Raw genomic sequence first — 8,849 nt, 5'->3', positions numbered from 1 at the left:
GCAAACAATGCCTTGCTTACCGATAATATTAGAAATCTAATCCTGCCCAATGCCGGTTGGGAAAGAGCAGTTACACACATTGGTGCAGCTTGTACAAAACTTCAGCGACAAACCCTTCAGAACAAAGAAATGGAGGGTAAGGTTTAAGGTAAGGCACAACTCATAAGTACGCAGCAAGATGAGACCAAATCAGACAAAGTTAAAAGCAGGATTTTAAGGCACGATTGGTGTAGGAGACAAATATTAATTTTGTATTTTCTGGGTTTCTTCCTCCTGAACATCAGGTGGTGTGATGATAAAGGCAGAGGCACTGGTCACAGATGATGCTGATTTTGGGGAAGCAAACCTTAACCAAGACCTGTGATGGATGTTTATGGTTTAAAGACTTTGTATGGACTGTGTGCAAATAAATGCAATATTGAGTTCAAGTATAACAAAGTTTCAGGATCAGTTTCTCTGAGTTACACGTCTGAACAATCGACCAATCTAGCAATCAGTGGCGGTTGAAGATGAGACTTGGCCACGACAACTGGTGATTAAAAGACCTGATGTTGGATGCTGCGTCATTACCTCGTTTACGAAGCCCTGACGTTTCGAAACACACAGTTCAGCCATTGCTAAGAACGCTGTGTTTTATTGTAATCTCGGGCTCAGGGAGATTATCCCTTCTGGTTACGTAAACAGCGATTCTCCTGAACAGCAGATCCTCCTGCTCCGGGCACTAGTCCGGGTACATCCGGTTGCGTACATTGAACCGCAGAAGAAGAATAACGTCCGTTGTGGAGGTGTTTCAAGAGCGACAGTGTCTTCTGACTCTGGGTCTGACTCCGGGTCAAAGTCATAAAAGGGACTGTGACGGGGAGTTGTGATAAAACTATTTTTAAACTTTGTTAAAAAAATGTTTTGGTAATAAGCAGCAGTGCATCCACTGTTCCAGAGGGGGGAGCTGCGCTTCTGAGAGCTGGTGTGCTAAATATGTCACTTCCGGGTATTGGCCAATCACAAGACAGTTGGGAAGGCTCTACGCTGGCTGGCCAATCACAACACAGTCTGTCTCTGGGTGTGAGATTTCAGTCTGAATTATCGCGGCTGAGGTTACAGCGTCAGTAAGGAGAGATTTCTATCGGCTCATTCACAGCAACTAGGAGATTTTTGACCATAAAAACAAGTTAATATATGTAAGTAGACCTCCATAACTAACATATATGTGCAACAGGACCACTCTATGTGAGCTTTAAAATAACTTGTTGCTTTTCATAAGTAGTGCAAATGTACCAGATAAAGAGTGAATTATTACCTTCTTTGTATCGATTAGAAGTCTAATAAAACCTTTAAGCCATTTGTAGTTGGAAGCGATCGGTTTCAGACCGCTCGCTCCATATACAGAGTTATTGTAATCTAACTGAGATGGTGAAAGTATGCGGCCAGGTGCATTACTCAGGCTTGTAACAGAGGCAAGATAACATCTGTTTTTAATGTCCTGTGGAAACAGATCATGACATCCAGCATTTGCTGCGGGTAATCGGCTGCAAATTCTCAATTATTTCGAATGAATTAATCATGAATCATCATTTTTGCCTTTTATACAAACAAGAAGACAAAACGGCTAAAAAAAAAACAAGAGGGAAGTCCGGCAGCTATTCCTAAAAATCAGTATTATTATGAGTCAGCTGACATCTTGAAAAAAGCGTTTTGATGGCCTGTATGGAAGAGACAAAGAATTCTCCAGCTGAGAACAAATTGTATTTGGAAGAACTAACAAGAGATTCCTCTGGGAATTGTCTTTGTTCTTAATCTAAAGGGGAAACTGCTATTGTTTTCTCTTTGAAAGAAACATTTCTTTGACTCACTCAGTCATTGTCTATCGCGTTATCCTTCACCTGAGGGTCAAGGGGGATGGGGACAGGTCAACATATTCATCACATTCACACCTATGGGCAATTTTAGTTAATGTGAGTGTCCAGTTAACCTCTGCATGTTTTTGGACTATGGGAGGACACTCTAAGGAGAACATTTTCTTTTCGCCTTCACATCATTCTACCTCCTCTCACAGCTTATATGTGTCTGCAGACAGGGAAGAGATGCTGGTAACATCAGCCAAAGTGGCCCCTCAAGTGTTGTCACTTCTATGCCTGCATGTGTCCAGTTAAATGTGTGCTCCAGACCTATAGCGGCACGTAATAGCTGCCTTTGTATCTCGCAGCGTATTTTTTTTTTTCATCACATTGCAGCCTTAAAATTATTTTAATAACATAAAAGCTCGATTCACACGTTCCACATCCACACATATCACGTGCAGCCACGACTCTTCAAGGACACAGACTGTGTATATTATGTGCACTTTAAAGTAAAAAAAACACATCACCTGAAGCATCCACAACAAGGTGTGATTGAGTCTTTGTAGTAAATAATTGGTGTTTCTGGAATTTTCCATTTCATTACTGTGAGTCATGTACTACACAATGAAACAAAGCTAAACTAAAGTTCCACAATTTCACAATGTTTTCTTTCACTAGCTTTTATTTTTTTAGTGTGCCTTTCTAGCCTTTTCGCCTATAGTTGCTACATCTTGATTAATTATTTGCAGCAGTCAGTTTTTCACTGGACTGTGCCACCTGTGCAGCCTGACAGCATCCTGTCACAGACCCAGACAGAGTCTCTAAATAGCAGTTGTTTCTTGTGTGAAATGACACCAACCTCAGCTATCACACACAAACCTTAATTACTTTTTTAGTTTGAAACAAAAAGACCAAGTCGTTGTTAAACTGTCTTAGTTCCATGATCCTTAAAAAGAGTCCCCTGTAAGAGAAACCGACTAAAAAAATATATGGGGAAAAGAGCACCATCTTTCTCTAAATGTTGTTTCATTGACTCCTTTGGCTGTTTAGGTTGTTGTTGGTTTTTTTTTGGACATGTGCAGAAACAAACAAACAAGTATGTAATACCCTGGACACATCAACTTGCCTGACTTGAAAATGGGTCATTGGATTTAAAGCTAATGATCCCTGTGCTCAAATCTGAGCTGCTGCGGGGAATGGCGTCAGATGCCAGGGGGTTGAAATGTAACCTTATTTGACCTGAAACAGGAATCAGCAAGATAAAGGGAGGAAGTACCGGTGGGGTCATTCCGCACAGAGACGTATTGTTTTGGCATTTGCGTTGGTCATTTTGTTTGTATAATGCTACTTTTGTGTAAGATTCTGATCCTCTTAATATCGGCCAGAGTTTTACAATCACGGGACGAGGCATTTCGAGGGTTGTGCAGGTGCCAGACGGCCAGAGGGTCAAGTTGCTCACAAACACACACACACTCACACACACACACACACACATGCTGTCCACTTAAAGTCAAAACACACAACATCCACGCAGGAAGAATGTGTTTGTTTGTTGGAAAAAAGGGAAGGAAAGAGGATGGAAGTCAAAGGTTTAAATGTGTCGCCACCCCAAACTCACATGCAGTGTGTTCCTTATGTCGAGAGGACCTAAATCTGTCACTTCATTATGGGGACAAAAATCGAGTCCTCATAATGTAAAGGTGAAGACGTTTAAAGTTAGGTTCAGTTTAGGGTCAGGGTCAGGATTAGCTCAGTAGTGATTATGCTTAAGGTCAGAGTAAGGGTGAATTCCAATTCCTTGCTTAACCCTCAATCTCAAAAACGCGCGCTCCCTCTAGTGCTAGTGCTGTCCCGATCCTCCAAAAAATTAAGTTGAGGGGCGAGTTTAAGGGCTGTATCGACCTCAATATTTAGATTTTCCGAGACCACCCTTGGGAGCAAGGGTTACCCAGAATGCATTGCGTGTTTTGCCATAACAAAGATGGCGCCGAAACAAGCGAAACAAGCACACTACAAATTAAGCATTTTCTTTGTTAATAGAGATATAAAAATGATGAAAACCATTGTATTATCTCAGTTTAGGCACATATTATGGATTACTGACGTCATTGTTGCGTAACATTTATTTTTATTTTACGATATTTTGTCAATAGACAGCCGGTGCGGACAAGCGATCGTTTGCTATCATTTACTTTTCAAGTATCATCTTATAACTAACTGACAACCTAATAACTTGACTGACAAACGGATCGTAATAAATAATCGTGACGTAAATGTGTTCTTCTTCTTCTTTTTTGGAGTTGACAGACTGGACGCAGCTTTCGCGTTATTCTGCCCCCTACAGTAGTGAAGAAGTATCTGCATTTAAGGGGTGTCCCATTTTGAGCTTGAGGGTTAAGATTGAGGGTTAGGATTGGAATTGGAATTGGCCCTAAATCTCCAGGAAATGAATGTAAGTCAATGTAATCTGAAGTCATGGAAACCAGTGTGAATTCTCTGAACTTAATTGTCCTGCATATAAAAAAAAGTGTGGACATTGATTTGTTTTGGTGACAATGTAACATTATTTGTATGCTGTGTTCTTCTCTGTCAAGCAAAACTATCAGACCTGACTGAGGGAGCGTTTATACGTGTATGCAGTGGCGGTGCAGGGGAAGGCAGGGCAAGAGACATTTTATCCTATAACAAATGGGTTTTTTAAAGCAGTGGGAAATTACTCCTGAAGCTGTTGTGGGTGCTTCTTTGTGTTTTCAGACGCACTTAAACATGTTGCTGTTGACACGAGACAAGAAACATTCACTTCCTGTGTGAAGTGCAGGAATGTCACCAGGGCGAGACAAGCTCTAAACACTGCTATACATAGAACTCCTTTGATAAAGATTTATTTAGAAGTTATGTCTACAGGTTACAGGCTTTGAAGTTAGAGAAAGTTTAGCTTTAGCTTTAGGTTATAGGGTTGCATAAGTAACTGTTTGTGTATGTGAGCCTGCTCTATGTACTGGTGGTGGAAATGTAGTTTAAAGTGAGTTATCACTTTATTGCAGTGCAGCTGTGCATCTCCCTGTGCATAATCCCTGGTGCACAAGGGTCAAATCGCAGAATATTTTGTGCAGATACTTCTTGCACAAAAGATTCTGTGAATCACCTCTCTGGTAACCGTGTTTTCTACGGTACAAAAACAAAATTCCTACCAGGTTGAAAACATTCCCCTCTAGACTTTCCTCATATCATCACTTGGAGCTGCAGAACTGTTTTAACATGTTTGGGTTTAAGGGAGCTGCAGAGGCATCTGTACTGTAGCATGTAGCATTAAACAGCATTACAGAGCATTAGGAACATATTATAGTTGAAAACTGGGGTCTATAGAACAGGGAGTTAGGTAAACAGTAAAATGGGGTCGTGGTTGTTCAAAAACAAAAAAAAAAGTGAAGCTTTATTAAAAAAAAATACACTTCTATACAATTTCTTAAACCTCTGACTGAGCTCATCTAACCTTAGGCGCTCTTTAACCAGAACAGTTTGATTTTAGACCAAAATATTACACAGGAACAGCCATGCTATTGACCTGAAAAAAAGGCATTTGACACTTTCCACCATAACAGTCTCCTGCCTAAGTTAAACCCATGTTTAATTTCTCTAAACAAGCATTTGATTGGTTTCAATAATATCTTCAGAACAGAGAGCAGTGTGTGAAAGGTATTCAATAAATGTGGGTTGGGTGTCCCCCAAGGTTCTGTCCTTGGCCCACTGCTGTTTAGTCATTTGTTTATAAATGACCTGCCGACAGATGTTGACTGCCAGCTTTATGCAGATGATGTCGTCATCCATACAACAGCGTTTCTGAATAACATCCACCAGTGGCTGCAATATAATCACCTGCTGCTGAATTTGAATACATATATATATATATGATATTATTATTCTGTTCAAGGCTGAAATACAAGAGGTCTGTGATTTCAAATTCCTTATTCTTAGGACTGATTATAGATAATCGACTCAAATTTGATTAACAGGTGAGTAACAATTTTAAATCTGTAAAAAAAAAAAAAAATTGTTTCACGAATAATCAGACATCTCATGCTGCTCTGCTATTTATGCACTCTTTGATTTTCTCACATTTTTCACAGTTTGATCTCAAACCTCCCAATCCCAAATCCCCACATTATGAACAAGAATCCCATCTTCTGGCATCATTGTCACATCATTAGAAATATACAATTTGCTTCGTTTCGACAGATCTATTCGATTCTTAAAATAGTGTTTAAATGGGTCAATAATCTTGCTCCAGAATCCCGCTTCAGATTTATCAAAAGACCGCACAATAAGAGAGTAACATAGGAGCACAGTGAATGGAAACTGTAAAATACTGCTCTACATTTGGACAAATTATGGAATAACACTATCAGATGAAATCAGATTAATTTCAGGTATAACATCTTTTATTTTGAAGGTTAAATCAGAGCTAAACGTGTCTATTATAATTGTTGTGTGGTGTATTTGTATACGTGCGTTGTGATGATGTCTGCTCTGTGACTCTCTCTCTTTTATTGAATTGCATTGTCGTGCATTTGCAGCTCTTTGTGCAGCATATCAGCACCTGATGCTCTGCCTTGTTGAACTGCATTGTCCTAATTCATTCAATAAATAATGGTATAATAAATAGTCCTTTGTGGTAATAATGAAAGGAGCTCAGAGAAGCGTGGATGTTATGAAAGACGCAGAGGCATCATAAGACCTTGCACTCGCTGGAAGAGGGTCAGGCTTACATTCCTCAGCATCCCAGCTGCACATAATTCCCAATCTGTCGGCCACTCGACCATTCTGTCCGTCCGCGGGAACAACGCTCACAGTTAAATGCCATTTTGGATCTGCGGAGATTAAAGGCGTGCTTTAGTGTTCACCCAGGAGCAGTTTGAGTCACGTTTCTCCACTCTCGTTCGCTAATCTGGCTTCTCAAACCGTCGACACATCACAGAGACAGAGAGAGGTGCACAAATGAGTTTGATAACCGTCAATCAATAATTGACCAAACCTGGTGTTTCTTTCAAAACTACGTGCCATTTTTAGTGTAGTTTATTGATTAAAAAAAAGCCACATATACTCCTGAGTTTCACTCAGAGAGCACGATAGAGCAGACAGCTCTTTAAAGCGAAAAAATACCCGCTTAGCAGCCAATTACAGACATAATAAAGCATTTGACAGCTGGAGATCAAGTTATTTTCCTACTCTGGAACACGAAGACCTGAATTGCATTGAATTGTGCTCACATGATGCTTATGTGTCAACATTGTAGGCGTACAGGCTTATATTTTTATAATTGTGGCCATTCTGACTGGTTGTAGGGAAAATTATCCCAGGTAAAGCAACAGTATTGATCTAATGGGACAAGGCAAACGTCTCAGGTTTTACTATGCTTGTATCTGGGTGAGAATTATATAGAATACGAGCTGTTTATATGCAGTGTTACAATCAAATGCAAAGTTCCCATGACCTTTAGTTACAATGAGCATGTTTATCTTTATCCCTGCAAAGCTGTCATGTTTCTATCAATAGCTCTATTAACGTCCATCCTTTTGTTCGTATTCTTATGTCCTCACTCACTTTGAACCTCTTGGGGTCTGAAGGATTAAAACATTGTCTGCACGACAAAAACAAGCCCTCAGTTCCACTGCGACGGTGACCTTTTCTCGACAGATACTCTCACAGCACAAACAAAACACACTCTTATGTTATGGTTTAGCTTCCGACAATAAAACAGATTTATTCTTCTCTGAATTGACCATAGGTGTGAGAGTGAAGGATTGTCTCTGTGTCCCCGGTGATGGACTGGCGACCTGTCCAGGTTGCACCCTTTGCCTTTCGCCCTATGCCAGCTGCGATTGGCACCAGCGATGTGGAGGATGAAGCAATGAAGATGAATAAGTGAGTGAGTGACTTCCACAAGAGAGCATGCTGATTGCCCATAAGATCACCTCAGCTCCCTGTTTTGCTTTTGCCTGACCTAATCACCACTCAACTGTTGGCAGGTGAGATTAGGAAATGTTAAAATGCAAATGCACCAAGGAGAATTTGGATGAGTATTGATGTGAGAACAAACACTGCTCCACTGACTTTCCTTAAAGATCAGTGACCGTGTCTAAGCACACACACAATCACAATCAAACACAGAGAGAGAAAGAGAGAGAGAGTGAGAGGTTTGCTTGTCCAAAGTCCAGCCCTCGGTCGGATTTTGTACGTCCTGCAGATTTGGTTTTTACATCCAGCCACTCATCTTTGATTATGTTATTATGATTCCTGACTTTGATAGAAAAGCAGAAATGTTTTTTTTTTAGATTTGTTTACATACATACATACATACATACCGAGGTTTTGGCAGACGTAAGTTACCGAGACGTAACTGGCAACCCGTGGTTGCTCAGCAGCTGAGACTCTACTGACTGCAATGATTGGTAGGTGGCGCCACATGCCAAAACATGATTTCAAAACATAAACATGATTTGCAGTCTGCAAAATATTTTTTTTTATGCAAATATTTTGGCTGTACTGTTGTTGTTGGTGAGTTCAGTTTGTTATATGAACATTATTCCTGAGTCTCTGTGACATATTAAGAGGATTTTATTGGCTAGTTGCTTTAGATTTATTACATAATGCACCTTTAAAAATGATAATTGTGGTTTAACAAAGGTCTTAAGAGACCATTATCCAATCTTGCCCTTGTTTAAAAAAACAAAAACAAAAACAAAAACACCCCTGGCCTAAACAAAGCATTATCCCTAAACTTAACTGTAACCACTTATTGCTCAACCCTAATCTTAACCTAAGCCAATTAAAACCTTAGTTCTACCACTTCCTCAGAACAGAGGTTCTGCCTCATTGGTACTTGGATGTGTTTATGGATTATGCCAATAAGTGTGTGTGCGAGAGAGAGGAAGAGAGAGAGAGAAAGGGAGAGAGAGACCTACTGATACACTCAGAGGCAGGGATTGGACAAGAAACAACGAGAGAGAGAGA

This window comes from Microchirus variegatus (genome assembly GCF_963457635.1).
Source record: "Microchirus variegatus genome assembly, chromosome: 17".
NCBI classification, from domain to species: domain Eukaryota; kingdom Metazoa; phylum Chordata; class Actinopteri; order Pleuronectiformes; family Soleidae; genus Microchirus; species Microchirus variegatus.
The sequence above is the reverse complement of the archived record's forward strand: the minus strand, read 5'-3'. Positions refer to the sequence as shown.